This window comes from Cricetulus griseus, chromosome 2 (assembly GCF_003668045.3).
Source record: "Cricetulus griseus strain 17A/GY chromosome 2, alternate assembly CriGri-PICRH-1.0, whole genome shotgun sequence".
NCBI classification, from domain to species: Eukaryota; Metazoa; Chordata; class Mammalia; order Rodentia; family Cricetidae; genus Cricetulus; species Cricetulus griseus.
The window spans coordinates 430,648,126-430,667,849 of record NC_048595.1 but is presented as its reverse complement, the minus strand read 5'-3'; the positions used below and the strand labels follow the sequence as shown (position 1 = coordinate 430,667,849).

General features: G+C 40.6%; 1 pseudogene; it reads right to left on the bottom strand.

Annotated features, from left to right (window-relative positions):
• Window positions 1-4,691: 4,691 nt before the first annotated feature.
• Window positions 4,692-5,280, bottom strand: LOC100754255 (annotated as a pseudogene).
• Between the last annotated feature and the right edge of the window lie 14,444 nt (window positions 5,281-19,724).

Here is a 19,724-nt window from a genome sequence, read left to right as displayed (position 1 = left end):
TCTACGTAATTGCTTTCACACCTGCTAAGGATGACTAGTCCTGGATCAATCCGTAACTTAAGAAAAAAATGGCAAATGCACCACAATCCAATGCCAGGTCCCATCTCCTCTCCTTCTCATTACTCCTGCCACAGGCCTACCTGAAGAAAGAGCCTTGCTTTCTTAATAGGTGGGATTTGAGTGGCGATGTGGTGGCAACGAGCCTGAACAAATGTGTCTTCACCTATCAGGGAAGCAGTCTGTCTTAGTAGCTAGCAGAGGCTAGGAAAGCCTCTCACATGGCCAGCACCCAAATACTAATCACTTAGGTGACATATATAGTTGTCCTATGCCTTCAGGATATAGGTGAGAGGGGACATACATAGTTATCCTATGTTTTCTGGATGTAGGTGAGTCAGGTGACTTCAGTTGAAAGTTTTTTTTATGAAGCAGAAATTCTTGAAGATCTTCCAGTATGGCAGTGTGAGAATTAGAAAGTCTTGGACAGGCAAAGGCCTGCTGGGAGACACTGAAAACCCCTTTTGCTTACAAGATATGAAAACACACTACATATGTTATGAGATTCCCAAACAGAAATTAGTTAAGACAGAGTTCAGAACCCCTGGAGTTTCAGACAAAGCGCAAACATTCTACGTATGTGCTTTCATAAACCAGCCACGATCCTAGCAAAGATGAGTTCACAGTAAACAATTATAAACCACCAGAACAAAGACATCACCATGAAGGGGAAGCCAGGGTCTGCATAGGCGACACAAAAGAGGAAACAAACAACAAAAGCCAAAAACCCCCAGAGAATTTAAAATAATAGAACAATATGAGAGGATAAGATAAACCTTTCAATAGCTGCTGTAAAATGAAAACTAAGATGTTAAAAGAAAGAATAGGGGAAATAAGCAAAAAAGACACATTTGATGTGTTTTTCTAAGTCATCCGTGGAATCTTTGTGGATTCCTCTCTTTATCCTACAATTTATTTATGCAGATGGTGGTAGGATTTAGTTCTATTTTTCTATGTTGCCTAAGTCACTTTGTGGCTAGTCCTTTTGTTCACTGATCTTGAAATTCCAAAGCTATCATAATAAATTCCTAAGAAGCCCATGTATTTGTCAGTCTACTGCAAGATGCTCTCTGCTCCAAAGACCATTGTTATACCAATGCACTGCTTTTTAATTTAATTTTAGCTTGTTTTGATGTTATGTTGGTTTGTTAGAGACTTGTTTTTGTTGTTGTGATAAAATACCTAACGAAAGCACCTTAAGGACAACAGAGTCTCTCCTGCCTTAAAGTGGCAAGGAACACAATCCATTGTAGTGGGAAAGCATGGTAACGGGTATGAAACAGCTAGGTATGCTGGGCCTGCAGTCAGTAAGTGGGAGATGCCAGATGCTGTCACTCAGCTCCAATTCTCCTTTCTAATCAGTATAGGCTTCCAGCTCATTGAATGATGCCATCCACATTTAGGGTGGGTCTTCCCATCTCATGACATGATTTAGAAACTCCTTCGAAGACCTGCGCAGAGACGTATTTCCATGGTGATTCTAAATCTCAAGTTGACCATCAAGATTAACAGTCACAGTTAGCAAAATGAGCTCTTGTAATTCTTCATACTCTATGTTTTAGAGATTTGTTTTTAAATTTTAGGGGTGTGTGTGTGTGTGTGTGTGTGTGTGTGTGTGTGTGTGTGTGTTGTGTGTGTATCTTCAGAGACAAGAACAGGGCACTGGATCACATGGAGCTGGAGTTGCAGGCAGTTGTCAGCCTTCAGATGTGGGAACTAAACTTGGATCCCCTGGAAGAGCAGCAAATGTTCATAACCTCTGAGTGTCTCTCCCATCCCCATATTCTGTAATTTTCAAAAGTTATATTCTCCTTTTTAAATTCTAGGTCATGTCTTTTCAGTAACAGGGGTGTACTGGTAACTGCAATGTGAAAGAGGAAGGATTTCTTTTAGCTCAGAGTTTGAGGGTCTGTAAGGGCAGGAGGATACGGCAGCAGAAACAGCACTCAGCTGTGGCAGCAAGAATATGAGGCTGCTTGCTCACACTTCAGTGGACCAGGAGAGACAGAGGGGCTGGCCGTTACTTGGCCTTCTGTTTACTTTTCTATTCAGCCCATGGAACAGTGACATCCATCATCAGGGGTGGGCTTCCTCTTCAGTTAATTCTTTCTAAAATATTGTCACAGACATACTTAAGGGTATGCTTCACTAAAGCTCTAGGCATGTTTATCCATCCCTGCTGCCCTCCCCCCACTGTGTGTGTGTGTGTGTGTGTGTGTGTGTGTGTGTGTGTGTGTGTGTGTGTGTTCATATGTGTACAAGAAGGGGGCAAAAGTATCATTACTCAGGTGCTATCCATCTTTTTGGGTTTCTCACTAGCCTGGAACTTACTAAGTGGGCTAGGCTGGATACCCAGAGAGCCTCAGGGATCTGCCTGTCTCTGCCTCTGTAGCACTTGGTCTGCCAAGTGCCCACAATCTTGTCTGTCTTTTCATATCAATTCTGGAAATTGAACTCAGGTTCTTGGGCCTGAAGCCAAGTATTTTACTTACTTAGCTATCCCCTTAGGCCCAGCACTTTTTGATCCAAGTTGACAGCAAAGATTAACCCTTGGTGGCAAGGGTGACATTGCCACCAAGAGGGTGAAAATTGACTCGGTGTATGAAAACATGTATTTTGTACATAGGCATAGACTGATACACTGTATACCTGTAATATTAATGTTTCACAGGGGAATAATCAGAGAAATTATTACTCAGCTGCTAAGGTATAATGATATTAATATGAATAATGATGAAAACGATTATAAAAAAGGGTGGAAAGACATTGTTCTAGATGAATTGTGGAATTAGCTTGTCAATTCTTCATGCTTATTTTTGCAAAAAGAAGTCCCTGGAGACCAGCATGATGACGTGATTTGACCTAGGTTACATTGTAAATTTGGAGCAGATCTGGGGGGAACGCCCACTCTTGACTTTTAGTTCTAGATTCTTTCTACTGCACTGCTGATTCGGATCGATGCTGGCATCATGGATATTAAATCCCTCCCAAGTCTTCTCACGAGCAGGGTCTGGGCATTGGACAGCTCTGAGCACAGGCCACCTGTCACTCTACTGAGTCATGGGAAGCCATTTTTGAATGTGCCTGCCGAGGGCCTGGCTCGTCCATTCCCAACCTTCCTTTTCATTTTTAGACCCTGACTAGTTGACAGCGATGTTAGCTGAGGATGAAGGCCAAGTGCTGAAGAACTGGACAGAGGAGGAACAAGAGTCGAGTCTTCTGATATCTGTTGCTCAGAAAACAGGGGTAAGAGATAAAGACAACAAGGAATGGATTATCACTGCTAATGGGTAAAACGAGTGACCACCAAGACAGAGCTTATTAATCCATTTTCTCTCCACTTCTGTGGTGTGGCGGTTAGCCTTGACTGTCTACTTGATTGTATTGCGTTTACTTAATGTCTGGGAAGGAGGTTTAGGCAGGATTGAATAAGTGCGAAAAACCCACCACCATCTAGGCTGGGGTCCCAGGTGGAGGGAAAAGGAAGAAAGGAAAGTCTGATTATAGCACAGTTTCTCCTCTCGCTTATTGTAGGGAGCTGCAGAAAACTGCACCCAAAAGATGGAACCGGTTTCCGCCCTCCGCCAGCGAGCGCTCTCTGTGGTAAACAACTCCAAATTAGGCAAAGATCATGTCTCCTCTTAATTCTGCTTGGAGACAACCTATCCTGGCGCGCCACGTAGGGTTAGGTGATTGGTAGATGTAGGCTATATCAGGCCCCGTCTCCCTCGGCCCGGGGCTGCCCCCGCCGCCCGCCGCCATTATACATTGTACAAAGCAAAGAGGTTCCCAATTAAACTGTGTTTGAAGAAGATTCCTCGGTGTGGCGTCTTTCTTGCTGGTCAAGGGTGGACGCCGCGGCTTATCTCTTTCTCTGTTTCTCTATCTCTGTCTCTGTCTCTTTCTCTCTGCTTCCTGGCCACCATGTTATGAGCAGCTCTACTCTTTTGTGCCCTGACCTTCATGATAAATTACAATGGCTTAGACCATGAGCTAAGATAAAACTTTCCTAATTCCAGGTTCTTTGCTCAGGAATTTGTCCCAGTGACTGGAAAGTTAACATGCATATGAATAAGAGACTTCCAGTGGTGCACGAAGGATACAAAACCAAAGCTTCAGTTTCTCACAAAAGCTGCAGTTCTCATTCCCATGGGCTTACACCTCCTTAGAATGTCTGGCAACTCACCATGAGGCAAGGCACATTATCAGTGTTTTGTATTTTCCTTTCTTAATGAGATTGGATCTAGCCTTGTTACCCAGATTGACTTAGAACTCCTGAATTCCAAAGACATTCCTGCCTCAGCCACCTGACTGACAGTGATATCCATATCTAGATGTCTACATATCTTCATCTAAACTTTCATTCCAACTAATTCTGCTGCCTCTGTTTCTTCAGGAGGGAGCGACAGTAAGGAAAGGAAGCTGAGGAGAAGAGCCAAGTTTATTTACTAGCCAGGTTCCGTCTGTGAATCTTTCTTCATTGTTACATGTCCTTGTCATACCAGGCCGTAAAGACTCCTTTTGTGACATCTTTATAGGATTTTGGAAAGCTGTACATCTTTCTTTCTTTTTTTTTTTTTTAAAGCTTTTTTTTTTTTTTTTTTTTTTTTTTTTAATAACAGTGAGATTTAGGGTTAGTTTTTATAGCCGAGGCTGGTCCTTCTGCCTCTGGCACGTTCGAACTTCTGACCCTTGAAAAGGACATAGGGTTTGGTATGGCTGTGTGGTGTTCCTGGGGCCTTGCCAAAATGCCGGTATACCTCTCGGCCCTTCCGAGGACCAGACAAGAACACAGTGCCATGGCCCTTGGGAGACTCCAGGGCTAGCTGGTCAAAGGTGAGGATCTTGCCCCCAGCCTTCAGGATGCGACTTCAGGCCCAGCTGCTCAATCGCAGTGCACACACCGTCAGCTTGGGCACTTCGAGAATCCACACATCATCTGTGACAGTCCCCACAACACATCTGTCTTGTTCTCTCAGCCAGGAAGCTTCATTTTTCGGATCATCCGGGACAGGGACAGAGGTGGCCGGTTAGTGCGACTCATAAATAACCTTTTCAGCACAACCTGATTGAAGGTGGAGTTGGTTCTTCTGGCCAGAAACCTGTACAGCTTGACTAGCAGCCGCAGGTAGACGTCCTGGCTCTTAGGCTCCTTGCGCCGAACCTTTCCGTCCTTGTTGTGTCGGATGTCAACACCCATGATGGCGCCTCCGGCTCGGCCAGGTCTGGAAAGCACATCTTTCTTTCTTGTCTTTGGATCCTCGGGACTCAAAAATCTATGAGATGACAAAATTAGTTTTATTTCACATTCAGTTACAGTTATTATTAATATTCATTTCCTTAATGGTGAGAGCTTCAGCGTTCTGGAGTAATGTGATCACCTAATGAGTATGTGTCATGAGGAAGAAGAAAGGGAGAAAAGGTGAGTGTTTCAGAAGCTGTCTCTAAAAAAGCAAGGCTGAGAAGATCCAATCTGAAAATATGTCAGGAATTGTGAGCAGGAACCATTGCCCCAAAAGTCCTTTAGCATCTAGAATTATAAAAAGAACATTTGCCAGTACCCAGCCTATGGAGAAGGGGCAGCGCATTTGTGGCCCTTAAGGCAGTGCCAATGACTCTATACCTCTTTCTCGGATTTATAATAGGTTCAAACCAGGCCTACCTGTTGGTAGTGGAAACAATTCAACAGCCCAAGTGATGTCAACTCAGCCGAAGGCATTAATCTGTAGAAACATTATCTTCATTGGATGGATTTGTGGAGTCAACTCATGATACGAAGACATCATATTCTTAAGACCCAGTCTGAGCAGGCAAGCCCTGGGTGACCAGAAAATGGGTATGGTTCATGGTCTGAAGCACAGAGTCCTTATTTACATAAATTTTAACATACTTGTTTACATGTCATACTTTAGCATAAGCTCTATTCAAGTCACTGGAGATTTACTATCTCTTTGGATCTCGATTGCTTCCTATGCTTGGTGAGTGTGCTGGATCAATTCTTGATAACTACCTCTTTAATTGGGTGGTTTACTACTAAGGTTCCAGGCATTATCTCAAATGTCACCATGTCTAAATCTTCATCCTGACAGCATCTCATGCCACTCTTCCCAGCCTGGATGGACACACAAGCTTTGAATGTTCCAACCCTTTCTGCTGCTTTGCCCAGGGTGAATACATTTTCTTAAGAGTTGTTTGCTCCACAAGAGTCATGTTTGCTTAGGGTGACTTGTTTATGTGCCTTCACTTCTAGACCCCAGGCACTTACCAAAGAGATAAAGGTAGCAATTTTGTTTCTTACCAAGACTTACCCTCAGAATCTGGTGAAGAGGAAGGACTCAGTAAAGCTTTGGAGAAAAGCCAGTGACATTTGTGGTTCTTGTCTGCTTTTCTATTATAAACTGTTGGCTGGTGGTGAAATCTGAGGTTCTATATCAATATAGGCATAGCCACCATGAAGGCTCAAACACAAATTCTGGGCTAAACTAATCTGTGATGGTCAATTATCCAGCATTTGCCAGCATCCATATCCTAAGATTCTAGGAACTTGGGAGCCTCCAAATGGCATTCTCAGAATGTCACTCTCAGTATTCTAGATGCAGTACAGAAAACAGGCAGATGCAATGAGATATTATTGAAATCCCAAAAAATAAAAGATGTGACTTTTGTTGTTTTTATTTTTTGATGCAATCTTTCTATATAGCCCAGGTTAGCTGCAGACTCAATATATAGCCTTCAACTAGTAGAAATCCTCCTGTTTCAGTCTCTCAATTTCTGGAAATATGGCAGCCCATTCTCTTACAACATGTTATTTTTATTAATTATTTTAATTGCATGATTTTGTGGGGTATAATGTAGTAGCTTGATACATCAACATATTAAAACACTAACACATTCTGATCAAATCAATGAGTACATGACATTTATTGTTGTATACTGTACTATAACATCTTGCTATATACTGTAATTTATTTAATTCCTTTATTTGCACATAAAGATTGCTCCTAAATTTTCTATTAATTTGTACTCTCTTACTTGTGTTTGGCTGGTGTTTATCTGAATAAAGACATCTTTAAATCAATAGATCTCTACATTCTAAAGGCTTAACAAATGTATTAGGACACTTACCTAGCATTATTAAATTATGCACACCATTTTCACTGCCCTTAAATAGCCTCTGATCTGCCTGTCTCCCTCCCTCAGCTCCCAGAAACCACTGATCTTTTCTCTGTATGCATGGTTTTTCCTCAACTTATTCTTTTTATGTGGTCTATAAAATTTTTTTGCAAGACAACCCTCATGAAATCTAAAGAGATTTTGACACACTATTTGAGATCCTGAGTGATAGAACCTAAGATTTACCCAAATAGACAAAGGCATGGGCAGGATCAGCAAGAACGTACCCTGTTTAAATTGTTACTATTGATAATAATTGGGAGCTTGCAAAATTCTTGTGTTAATGGTGGAGTTGTACAGAATAAATACTGAAGTTATTGCATATAGATACTGTAGGGGAAGCTGTAGCCACGCCTACTTAGGGGCTGGCTACAGGTGTGTCTGACCACGCTTGTGAGGGAGTGGTCAGGGTGATGTAGAGGACACTTTCAAGGGAGTGCATTTCTCTTTCGGTTTCACTTTGGTACTTGCTGGACAGACTGCTGCCACACCGGCTACCTAGGTTGCTCTGTAAGTAAGGCTTTTTCCTATTAAATACCCTTATATTTCTACCTGACTCTGTATTCGTAATTTCCCACTATATCTGGTGTCAGGAGTGGGGACTGTCTTTGTCTTTTCTTGGATCTTTCTCTCAAGGTGTACACCCTCTCATAATTGTTATACTCTCATGGTTGCATTCCCCAGCACGTGTACATACACAAGCAAACATTTCTCTGCTAACTGTTTATGTTTTAGTCCCACACAGCCAATAAAGACTACCTGACAGCAATCCCTGGACACCCTAGAAAGAAAATGGGCCACACCTCCTCGACTGCACTGGATCCAACTTGCTCCATTTCAACTGACACTCCGGCCAGAGGTTCAGGTACTGACTTCAATCAAGTTGAGGATTTTAAGTGAGATCTTCAATCAAGTGAATCCCATCTAACATAGACTGGATACAATCCATTCAAGACTTCCACTATACTAACATTTTCTTTCTACAGGACCCCACATGACTATCGTCATCCCATTTCAGCAGGAAGTAACTTGGAGGATGCTACACTCCCTTTCCCCATTGTTGTCACTTAGGACAATGTATATACCTAGTTAGGGATAGATTCCTATTGTTTATAGTTGGGATTGGAAGGAGGTGCTCAGGCTTAGACACCTCTTTCAGATGACTTTAGGGTTTAGTTAAAATAGATAGTTAGGATATGACATAAGCAGATTGTAGTATCTTCTTATATTTCACCTTTATGATTGTTAATTTTGGATACTTTACACTGTTAAGTTTTAATCCTCTTTTAGACTAAAAGGGGAATTGTAGGGGAAGCTGTAGCCATGCCTACTTAGGGGCTGGCTACAGTGTGCCTGACCACGCTTGTGAGGGCGTGGTCAGGGTGACATAGAGGACACTTTCAGGGGATTGCGTTTCTCTTTTGGTTTCACTTTGGTACTTGCTGGACAGACTGCTGCCATGCCGGTTGCTCTGTAAGTAAGGCTTTTTCCTATTAAATACCCTTATATTTCTACCTGACTCTGTATTGGTAATTTCCCACTATAAGATACAATTTTAGATTATGAAGTATGCTAAAATGAGTAAAAGTTCAACTTTCTCCAAAGTATGTCTCCCTTATGACAAGATGTTTTAACTGGGAGTAGGAGCATGCAAAGGGAAGAGGATCCAGAATGTAGAATGTAAACACCTTTGAAAGCATCAGCTCCCCAAGGGAGCAATGGATTAGCACAATGAACCTGCTGTGCATTATTCAACTTCCACAGAGATTAAAGCTATTAAACGTGCAATGATTTTAGTTGAGCCTTGTGAAAACAATACAAAATGTCAATTTTAATGTCTGCTGGATTGGCAGTATGTAGACAATTTGGATAAATAGTCTAGACTCGTCCTACTGTTCATAGAATCTGTACCACTTTGGCCCTTTCATGATTGTGATATGGTGGGAGATCTGAGGAATGGAATATCTTAAGATGGGGAAGAAACACTTGTAGTTAGACTTAGTCATTTCAGAAGTAGCTCTTCATTTTTCTATTCCCAGGAACATTAGTGTGGCATAATAGTATAATGAGAAATATTGTATTTTATATAACACAGACAAATGTGCCTTGCATAGCAAGAACACTATTAGTGCAGAGTTCAGTTATAACAATATATAAATATATTCAGATATAAATAATGAACGGCATAGTAACTACACTTTAATGTGGACAGTTGACTGTCTTTCAGCCATTGAAGGTCACTTTAATAATGCAACTTGGCAAAAATTGTTTAAATTGGATTCACTTTTAATTTGCATAAATTATAATGAAGGGCAAGAAAATGCTCATTTTGCTTATAAAAATGTGAATACATACTTTAGAAAGCTAATAATTCAAAGAAAATCTAATAATTATTCTTTTTACAAAGTCATTGAGATATGTGGGACTATTCATTTATCATTTATCTTGTGTATTTCTAGCTAGAGGAAAATTGAGGGGCGATAAATCCAGGGCTTAGAAAACAAATAAATCTTTGCATTCCAATTTTGGTTTTGCTCTTTTTTTCTCTGCTGTGCCCTGGCTTGAACAAGTATGTGGGCCATTCTGGATATTAGCTTTCACTAGCAAAAAGAAGACAGTGAACCTTGTTGGCTTTTTAGTTTTTCAGAGGAAATTAGTAACTATACAGCACAAAGAACATATCACTATAGCAAGACACTAGTAAATTCTTTTTCTTAAGTAAATTCAGAACATGCAATTTCTGAAATACATACTATAAAATTAAATTATTTTCAGAATAATTGTGGCTCTGTGACTGAAATTTACCTGTTTCCCCATTTATATTATACACATTTCCCACATTTATATTAACATGGTGCTTACCTGCCATTTGTTGGGTTTTGTTCTTGAATGGGGATAAATTGATGGAACCATGTTAAGGCTGACTGTAATGCCCGTTGGGGGACAGGTTACAAATGATTGACTTAAAAGTGCTGTGGAAAGAATAGGGCAAGGTAAAAGAAATATGTTGGGCCAGCCTTGACCAGAGGACAGTGAGAGGAGATTACACAGAAACCTCATTGAAACTGAACCATGGGGAAGTTGGACCACACAAGTTGGAAGAACACTGGGAAGAACACACAGTGCTAAGACTCTGAGACTGGGAGCAGAGAGGCAAGAGTATCAACCTATTGGTGGCCTTGGCCGAAGACTCACTGGTAGGTAGAAATGGAGGAAGTGTGGGGAGAGAAGACAAGAGTCTGAATTCTGACCCCAACAGTAGCTAACTGAAGGGTTTGGAGCAGGGATGGCTGAAGAGCAAATGATTTTACAAAATAAAGGCCATTGGAAAATTCCCCACTTGTTTCAGAAATAAACAATGTGAATAGTTGTCTTCTCCATTATTCAGTAACATCAAGCTTCTAGAATAGTACTTACAAACTAATTTATCTTCAAAACACATTCCAATGTTCTCATTATGTTCCAAAAAGAAAAGAATCCCATCTCCTAAAGGTCTCTCTACATTGTGGGGGGGAATCACACTTGTATTTGTTAGACTGTGCTTTAGAGCCTCAGAATGCTGGGTTAAAGGGTTTCTTTAAATGAGCTGCCATGAATTAGACTGTCTGAATACTGGAGATTACTCCATAATTTGTTTTCTGCCAAAGAGATAATGCATTCAGCACATCGTATTTATTAAAGCTGCTAGACTTCTACCCTTTGCTCTCTAATTAGGCTTCCCTTGTTACTGTGTAGAGCAGGAAATATGACTGTTGAATTCCCTCAACCTAATGAGCCCCAGCCAGGAGCTGGATTAGAATGGAAAGCCTCTAACTTCTATTCAGTAGCATTCAGCTAGAGTATTCCTTCTTGAAGCAGGGAATGCTGAAAAGGAGGGTTATGGCCGAATGGGCTGGACTGGTTCTGTGTTGCCTTCTTCCTACCCATTGAATTCTGACCTATTTGTCATAGCCACAGAAGGATGTCTCAACATCGGGAAAGGGACTCAAGACATTGTTTGGAGGCTGAATATATGGCTCAGTAGGTAGTGAAGTTATTGACATGCAAGCATGAAGACCTAGTTTGGATGTAAGGTCAGACATGGCTGCATGCTTGGAACCACAAGGCTGGGGAGAGAAGATAGGTAGTAGTAGATCCCAAGTTCTTAATGAGCAGCCAGTCTAACCAATACTCTGAGTTTTTAGGTTTGGTGAAAGACCCTGTCACAAAAATAAAATGAAAGGATTAGGGATGACATCCAATGTGCCCATATGGTGAATTCACCCACATGCATGACAAAGCTATTCTCTTATTCCAAATTTCTCCTAATCTAAGTCTGCTTGTCACTTCATAATTCAGTGAGTGCTGACCTCAGCATTTAGAAGAGATGCAGACATAGCCTTACCTCATTAATTCTATTCACTCTTTTGTTTGCTCTTCTTTTATGTTGCTTCATCCTTTTTTTCCCTTCCAATTCATGTTTTAAACACAGCTGCACCTACCTGATATTATGGGCGAAGGAGTTTCCACAGAATTTAGAGTATTCCATGTACAAAGATATAAGGCTGTCTTCTTTGGTGTTAAATTGAGACTTTCTGGTATGTCTGTGTGGTGGTTTGATCAGGAATGGCCTCCATTGGCTCATATTTAACTGTTTGGTCATTAGAGAGGCACTACTAGAAGGTGTGGCCTTTTCAGAGTAGGTGTGGGCTTGTTGTACAAACTGTTACAAGAGTTGCCATAGGGGGAGGGCCTAGGCCCTGCCCCAAATGACTTGACAGGTTTTGATGGGAGGGAGAAGGAAATTAGATCATTTCTAATTTAAATAAAATGTATAAAATCATTTCTATTTAAATAAAATGGATAAAATTGTTTCCAATTCAAATAAAATTTATGAAGGAAAAAAAAAAACACCTTGAAGTGTTTTGGCTTTTTGGCCATATTCAGTATGTTCAGGAAATATTTACTGGTTAAGTTTAGTAGACACTAGCTATAGTTTTTTTTTTTTTTTTTTTTTTTTTCTCGGTATTGAGACCTGAAGCAGATGTGATTAGAGACTGTCATTCAGGTTCATATATGGAAATGTAATAGCACTGAGTATCAGTCAAGACCTAAGATATAAAGGCCTACAATCTTGGACTCAAGTTCTTAGCCCAACACTTAGAATTTGTACATCCTTAGAAAAATAAAGATTAAATTAATCTTCAAATTTTCAAAGTACCTATTATGAGACTGGGGAGATGGATAAAGGGTTAAAAGCACTGACTGCTCTTCCAGAGGTCTGGAGTTCAATTTTCAGCACCCATATGGCAGTTCACAACCATCCATAACTGTAGTCACATGGGATCTGATCCCCTCCTATGGTGTACAGACCTTACACCCATATACATTAAATAAACTATTATATAAATAAATAAAAACAAAATCTTTTTAAAGTAACTATCTCATGTTTTTATAATGAAGAAATGACATACACAAAATACTGAAAGGGCTGCTTTGTGTGAGGCAAGTGCCCATTGCTACCCACATAGGCTAAATCACTAAACACATGATAATGTTAATTTGTAGTCAACTGTTCATCTCCACCACATAAACTTACTCAAGGAAACAGAGGGGTACTGAGGCTATTTAAAGTTTTCATATGCCAAGTTTGGGGATATACTAGAAACAGAAACAGCCAAATGTATAGCTATCTATTCACTCATTTGAATGGACTTTAAAAATAGATACACTGCAATGTACCATCTTCAAGCATAACTCTTCCTCATGTAGAATTCAGGGTCATATGGGCTGAATGAACTTCATCCAAGAGGACTTAGTGACAAGCCCACCAGAAGAAACACAATTTCACCTGTAACAACATGTGAGTCACCAGTTCCAAGGGTAGCAAAGCATCAAAGCTCCACAGAGTGGCTTATGTTGGCATCTTCTCCTTTTTCCTATGCAGTATGAGATTAATTATGCCCATCTCTCTGCATTATGCATGCTGTCTGACCATTTGTATATTATAAAACAGAGCACTTTCAGTAATAAACCTGTCACTTACTGAGGCTGTGATGGAGTTGATGTAATGCAGCCAAGCCATAAGAATTCCACTTGAGGAATGCAAAATTTGGGTCTGCCCCAACATCAGCACCCACTTCTAGCAAGAAGATTGGGGTTTTTCAACTCAACTTTTGGTCCTTTATCAGATACTGAACACCCACCACTCAACACCTCTGTTTCTCAACATGAATGTGTGTCTTCAGCTACCCTCTCAGCATCCTCTCACCTTGGTCTCTATATCTCACTGTATGTCTTCTGCACAGATCATTTCCAGTTTAGGTCTTCTCTTTAGCCTTAACCTGGGGCCTTCTGAGTGCTGTGTAGGCCCATTTGTTGTTTGAGCTGTAATTCCTGCTAGGACCTGAATATGTCTGACCATTTCCAGAAGATCCATGGTGAAATGATTCTTACTAAAAATTGTTTACATGAAGAATGCATCCCAAGGATGTGGGAAAGAACACTGTCTAGGAAATTGGTTAATCAACATTTGGTCTCCTCAGACATCAGAGGGAGAGAAAAATGATTAGATCATCAAAAATGCATTGTTATTCAGTTCTATCAGCCCCCTACCCATTTATCCACCCATCCATCTACCCTTCTATCTATTCATGAAAACAAGCAAGACTGGACTTAGGCACTATACCTCAACAACCTTGAAAGTATCCCAACGTATGATATACGTCATCATCAAATTTCAGCTTAAAAGTGTATTCATTGTCAAGCAAAAGCACTTTGAGTCAATGTAGGTCGAGCTATGGGCTGTTGGCAACCTTCTAAGTTAGCTACCTCTATCCAAACTCTCATTGTTGAGCTACCTCCACTCCCAGACTAGAAAATTAGAGTAGAAAATTACTAACAGCCCAACTTGCCTAATGACCACCAGATATGAGAAGGCCACACACCTAGTAAGTTTCAATGTGGAGGGGATGTAAAATATAGAGATGAACCCCAACATGGTATTTGTTGAGAAATGGATAAACATTAGTGGCAGAGGGAAAGGTAAAACTCAGATAATGTATAAGACAGAGCTTCCTGATTACTCAGCCAATGAGGAAAGGGAGGAAGGGACCTTGTGCTTAGGGTGATTAAAAACTCTTCTCGACAGTAGATAGAAACCTGCCATTCTAAGTTGACACTCAGCTTATTGAAGTTGTAAAATAAATTGCCTCACTTTCACTACACTTAGCCTCCAGTGCTAGAGAGTGGAGCAGCTTCGTTCCTCACAGTCAGTTATTTAAACTTGTATAATCTGGTTCTTACCCACATTTTTGCTAACTTCAAGTGTGGAAACTGTGTGAAGCAAAGAAATATGGAGATAGTGGCCCTCTGATGAGAGTCAGGACTTGTGAAGTGGGTCCCTGTATCTCGAAGCCTAGTATCCTGCCTAGAAAGTTTTTTTAATTATTAGGACATTGGAAGGATCCAGTCAGTACAAGATCCAATGACACCAGGAAAGCTCCTTTCAATGTCCTAAATCTCAGGAAGTGTCCATAATGACAGCCTAGAAAAAAGGACAGAAGACAAGATATTCTACTGCATCCTCTCTTCTGCCATTATTTTTTTTTGCAAAGTTGTACCATAATCAGAAGGTTCCTTATTGATTAATCATGAGAAGCCACCATTAGAAAACAGAAATATCTCAGTTGCCTGTGATCAATGCATACTTCTTACATGGGCAAACCTCTGTGGGAAGCCAAGTTAGGGTCAGAAACCGTCATGAATTCAGAGCAGGAGATGACAGACAAATTAAGTATCTAATGGCTGAAACTAAGGAAGCAGGGTACCTTTTGACAGGCAGAAATGTACACTCACATCCGTGCAAGGCATGCTGATAACCTATACCTAGAGGATGGGTCACCTATATATGAGGGGGTTTTGTGAGTTGCCTTATACGGATATATCCCTGAGGGCAGGATCTGTCACTTAGTCCTTATAATCTGCCCTAATACACCGTGTAATGAGTTATGTACTTCTCAGATAAAGAAACCACGTTCAAATCCAAATTAGACAATCATGCCCTTTATGTATCAAAAGTTCATTTCATTAATGTCAATGTGATCTATTGTTGAATGGATAAAGCATAGCCAATAAGGAATATTCAAATCAAATATGAAAAACTGAAAGGTTATTTCCTTTAAGAAGTAATCGCTGATGGATAGATAGCATTGCAAAGTTGATAAATGTTCCGTGCTATATATTCTCACAGATACACACAGTAGAGGGAATATAAACAAGGCTATGAAGCATACAAAGAAGAGATTCTCTTTCATTTCCCAGACCCTTGCTGAATTCTTTCACCCACAGGATCTCATTAAAGCCTCAGAAACACCTTGTGAGTAAGCATCACTGCTTTCTTACTGGACCCCAGAGCTTTGTAATTCAAGGAGACTACACAAGTAGCAGAAGAACCACACTGTACATAACCCCCGTTACTTTTGCGGCCTCTTGTCATGGGAAAAGTCCTTTTGCGACAGTTCTCAGTTCCTCAGTAGTTCAGTAGAGATAATCTGATAGGCATTGAAGACAGGGATGTCCATTCACTCAATTGCATGCCTGAGAAATGACATTATGTGAGGTGTTGGGCTGGACTGGTGAGCTCAGAGCAGACCCAGCTTCTCTGCTGTGTGCTGGGAGGGGGCAGTAAATTAAGACTTAAATGATACCAAACAGAGACTGTCATTAAAGCTTACTATTATAGGGTGACAGCCACCCAAACAGGTTTCTGGTAAAGATGTACTGGTGGACATATGAATGAGAATGGCTTTTAGTCGAGACAAGAGAGGCACTTGAATGTGTACTGATGCAGCCTATGGGGCTGGGCTTATAGTAGAAGGGCTGAGACATGACACATCCTACATAATCAGTGATGACTACCTATTTGGTTTGTCCTAATTGTTCCTAAGTTGGGAGTTGGGCGAATGTTGAGAAGATTGTTAGTTATTAATTAATCAAATCCAGGCTGTTGAGCAGACTTCCTGGAGTGTTTGAGGCACAGTAGTTTGACTCTTGCCACTGCTTACTATACATATATTCATTCCCTTGGCTCATAGAAGGTTCTAGGCCAGAGTTTTTTGTTTTGCTTATTTGTTTGTTTTCTTGTTTTTGTAGGTAATCTGGCCTCTGACTCTTTGGGTGTCAGTCTCATGGATGTGGACAGATTTCTGTACCTTTCAACTAAAAGCAAGATGTCTACTCTGAGTTTATTTTTAAGGTAAGTGCCTGTTCTCAAAAGGTCAAATGAAGAATAACTACCTTTTAATAATTATCCACTATAGTTTGGGCTAAGTCTGTTAGACACATTTCCTCAGATGGAAGTCTTGATGATCTGGCGAAGCAAATACTGTTAGTGTTCAATTCTGTAGGTGAGAACAGGAACATTGGGACACCAGAGAGATTAAGCAATGTACCCATTGTCTAAGACTGAAAGTAGAGAGTATTTTTTCACCATATTAGTGTTGTTGGGCTTCTTACTATTGTCCCCATGTTGCTGTGTCTCGGGATGGCCCTCAGTAAATAGCTGTCCCCTCCAAATAAAGTCAGGCAGTGGTGCTAACCACTCACACTATTGCAGAAATCCAGGGTAAGACCACAATCGTCAGGCATCTTGAGGACAAAAATAAAGGAATGGTTGCCTCAGAAGGATAGACAAGAACAGACTAAGGGTATTTTCAGTGAGGGAGGGGCTCACTGGGAAAAGGGGATTTTGCTAAGGGTAAGCTGCTCATCTTTAAGGACAGCTTATCTTCTTTTTATCCTTGGCATTTCTGTGGTTCAGAGCAGAGTGTATGCCTCAGCTAAGTACTGTGTAGATGTGGGAGGAGAAATTCCCAGAAAGAAGCTGCAACTACAAAGTACTGACTGACTTATTAGAACATCAATGATGTAGAGAAGTTGGAATGTTGTAGATCCAGAATCATGGTATCTTGAGTCAACTTTAGCCCACTCTGTTGCCCAAGCCTTTATGAGACCGAACATTCTTGCACCTGTCAGGTAAATCCTTTTGGAATGTATGAACAGACCCTAGTTCCCACCATCTGAAAGGCTAAGAGCATCATCAGACAGCATCTGAGACGTACAGAAAAATTGCCCTGCTATGCTGCAACCCACCTCTCTGGTGTTTCCCCCAATGTATTTGAAAACTGTCTTGATTTATGATATTCTTGTTCTGTAACTACATAAAGCTCATAAAACTACTACCATCTTAGAATGTGGAGTAACATAAATCTGCATTTTTTAGCCATGGCCAGGGAATTATTTTTGTCCAGAATAAAGTAGCTCTCAGTCCTGCTAAGGAAAGAGCTAGGTATCCTGTTTCAACAATGACGATAGTATGTTGGGGACATTCTTTCATTGCCTTCCCAGTCCCCCATCCCCTGGACTAACAATGACTTAGGCATCTTGTAGGTTTGTCTACTTACCACAAATTTTATGCATCTGTCATATATAGCTATTTCTTTGCTTTCAGGCTAGAAAAAAGGAACCCCTGAGCACAAGTCTTGTGCATAGTGTGTGTCCAGTATGTTTGGCTCATGAACCAAGAAAGGAAATAAAAATCTTTGCCACTGTTCTTTGTAATGTTAAATCTTTCCACCAGAGCTGCTGGAGCCCTGCTGCCACCTGGGCGCTTTCCGCCAAGCTGCCTATGATGAGTCTTTATTCCATCCACTCGAGCCCTGCCACCATGAGGGTGCCCAGAATAACACACACAGATTCTTATGTTAGTTTACAATGCTGCTTGGCCAATGACTAGGATTTCTTATATGCTAGCTCAGTCTTAATTATCATGAATCTATATATCTTATAAGACTTATCTTATCGAGGACACCTTCCACTGGCATCCTCTTCCTGCGATCACATGGCAGCTCTGAAGAGAGGAGGAAGAGCAAGAGCAAGAGAGCAATTTCCTGCTTATATTCTGAGTCTGCCTGCTATTTCACTTCCTGCCTGGATTGAAAGACTTATATTTACTACATTTCCCAGAATCCTCCTTGACTCCTAGTCCCACTTAACTTGCTTCTTCATTGGCCAACAGTACTTTATTCAACAACCAATAAGATAAACATACACAGAAGGACTTGCCCCATCAGTTCTTGTTTAAAAGGCAACTCCCTGAAGTCCTAGGAAACAACATTATAACTTAAACCAATGGTTTGCCATTAATGAATTATTTCCTTATATTAACAGCATTTAAATGTAAATGATATAAAAATTCTCTAATATATATAATGTTTCTAAATAATTTGCTTTTTTTTTCTTGTCATGAAAAATTCTCAATCTGTTTAAGTAATATAAATGTTTTAATTGCTTTAATATTAAAAATACCCACAAGTGTTTATCTGGAGTTTTATCTTCTTCTATTTAACTTACAACAGTATGTAGTATGACTGTCTTAGTTAGGGTTCTATTGCTGTGAAGAGGCACCATGACCATGGCAACTCTTATACAGGAAACATTTAATAGGGCTGGCTTACAGTTTCAGAGGTTTAGTCTATCATCATCATGGCAGGACATGGTGGCATGCAAGCAGACATAATGCTGGAGAGAGAGCTGCTACATGTTGACTTGAAGGCAACAGACAACAGTCTGTCTGTCACACTGAGCAAAACTTGAGCAAAAGAGACCTCAAAGCCTGCTCCCACAGTGACACACTTCTTCTACCAAGGCCACACCTACCCCAATAAGGCCACACCTCCTAATAGTACCACTCCCTATGGGCCAAACACGTGAGTCTATGGGAGCCATTCTTATTCAAAACACCACAATACCTATTATCAAGACAATCTTACTATTTGGGTATACTGGGGAAAAGCACTTGAGAAGCTTCATTAACTCAAACAAGGAACTGATGTCCTATTTGGTAAATTGCTGTTCAGTGTTCTAGTAGTGTGATCCCATTGGAACCAAAGTCTTGGCTGAGATCTGGAAATACCAGTAACCTGGTGTGTCTCTGAACAAGATGAACCCACACTCATCAGATGGTTTTATTCTGGAAGCAAAACTACTCCATAGTTCTGTATAAAGTGTGCTTTTGCAATTCATAATTAGCTATCACCACTCATCCATAATAGACAATGAAGTCACATTCATTTGCCCCCCCCACACCACTCTGTCTCTTCACTACTTCCCTCCACTCCTCTGATCAAGAATCATTTTAAATGAAAACTCTCCAATGATTGTCATACAGAGAAATGCTCCAATTGGTGTTGAAGGCATCACGTTTGAACCTAGCTAAGAGCACCACTAATGCAAGTGCCTGAGTTAGTGGTAGAATGTGGTGAAATCTGCTTCAAGGTTTCTCATCTCTGCTCCTGTATTTCCAGGCCTATGCTTCTGGTTCCTTGTTCAATCTGCCCCCCATTTCCTGGCTTTGTAACTTCATTTGGACTCCCCTCAGTAGACTTGAGTCTCCTTCTTGCTTGTATTACACTAGAAAATGAAATGACAAACTCATCTTTCATTCTGCAACCATA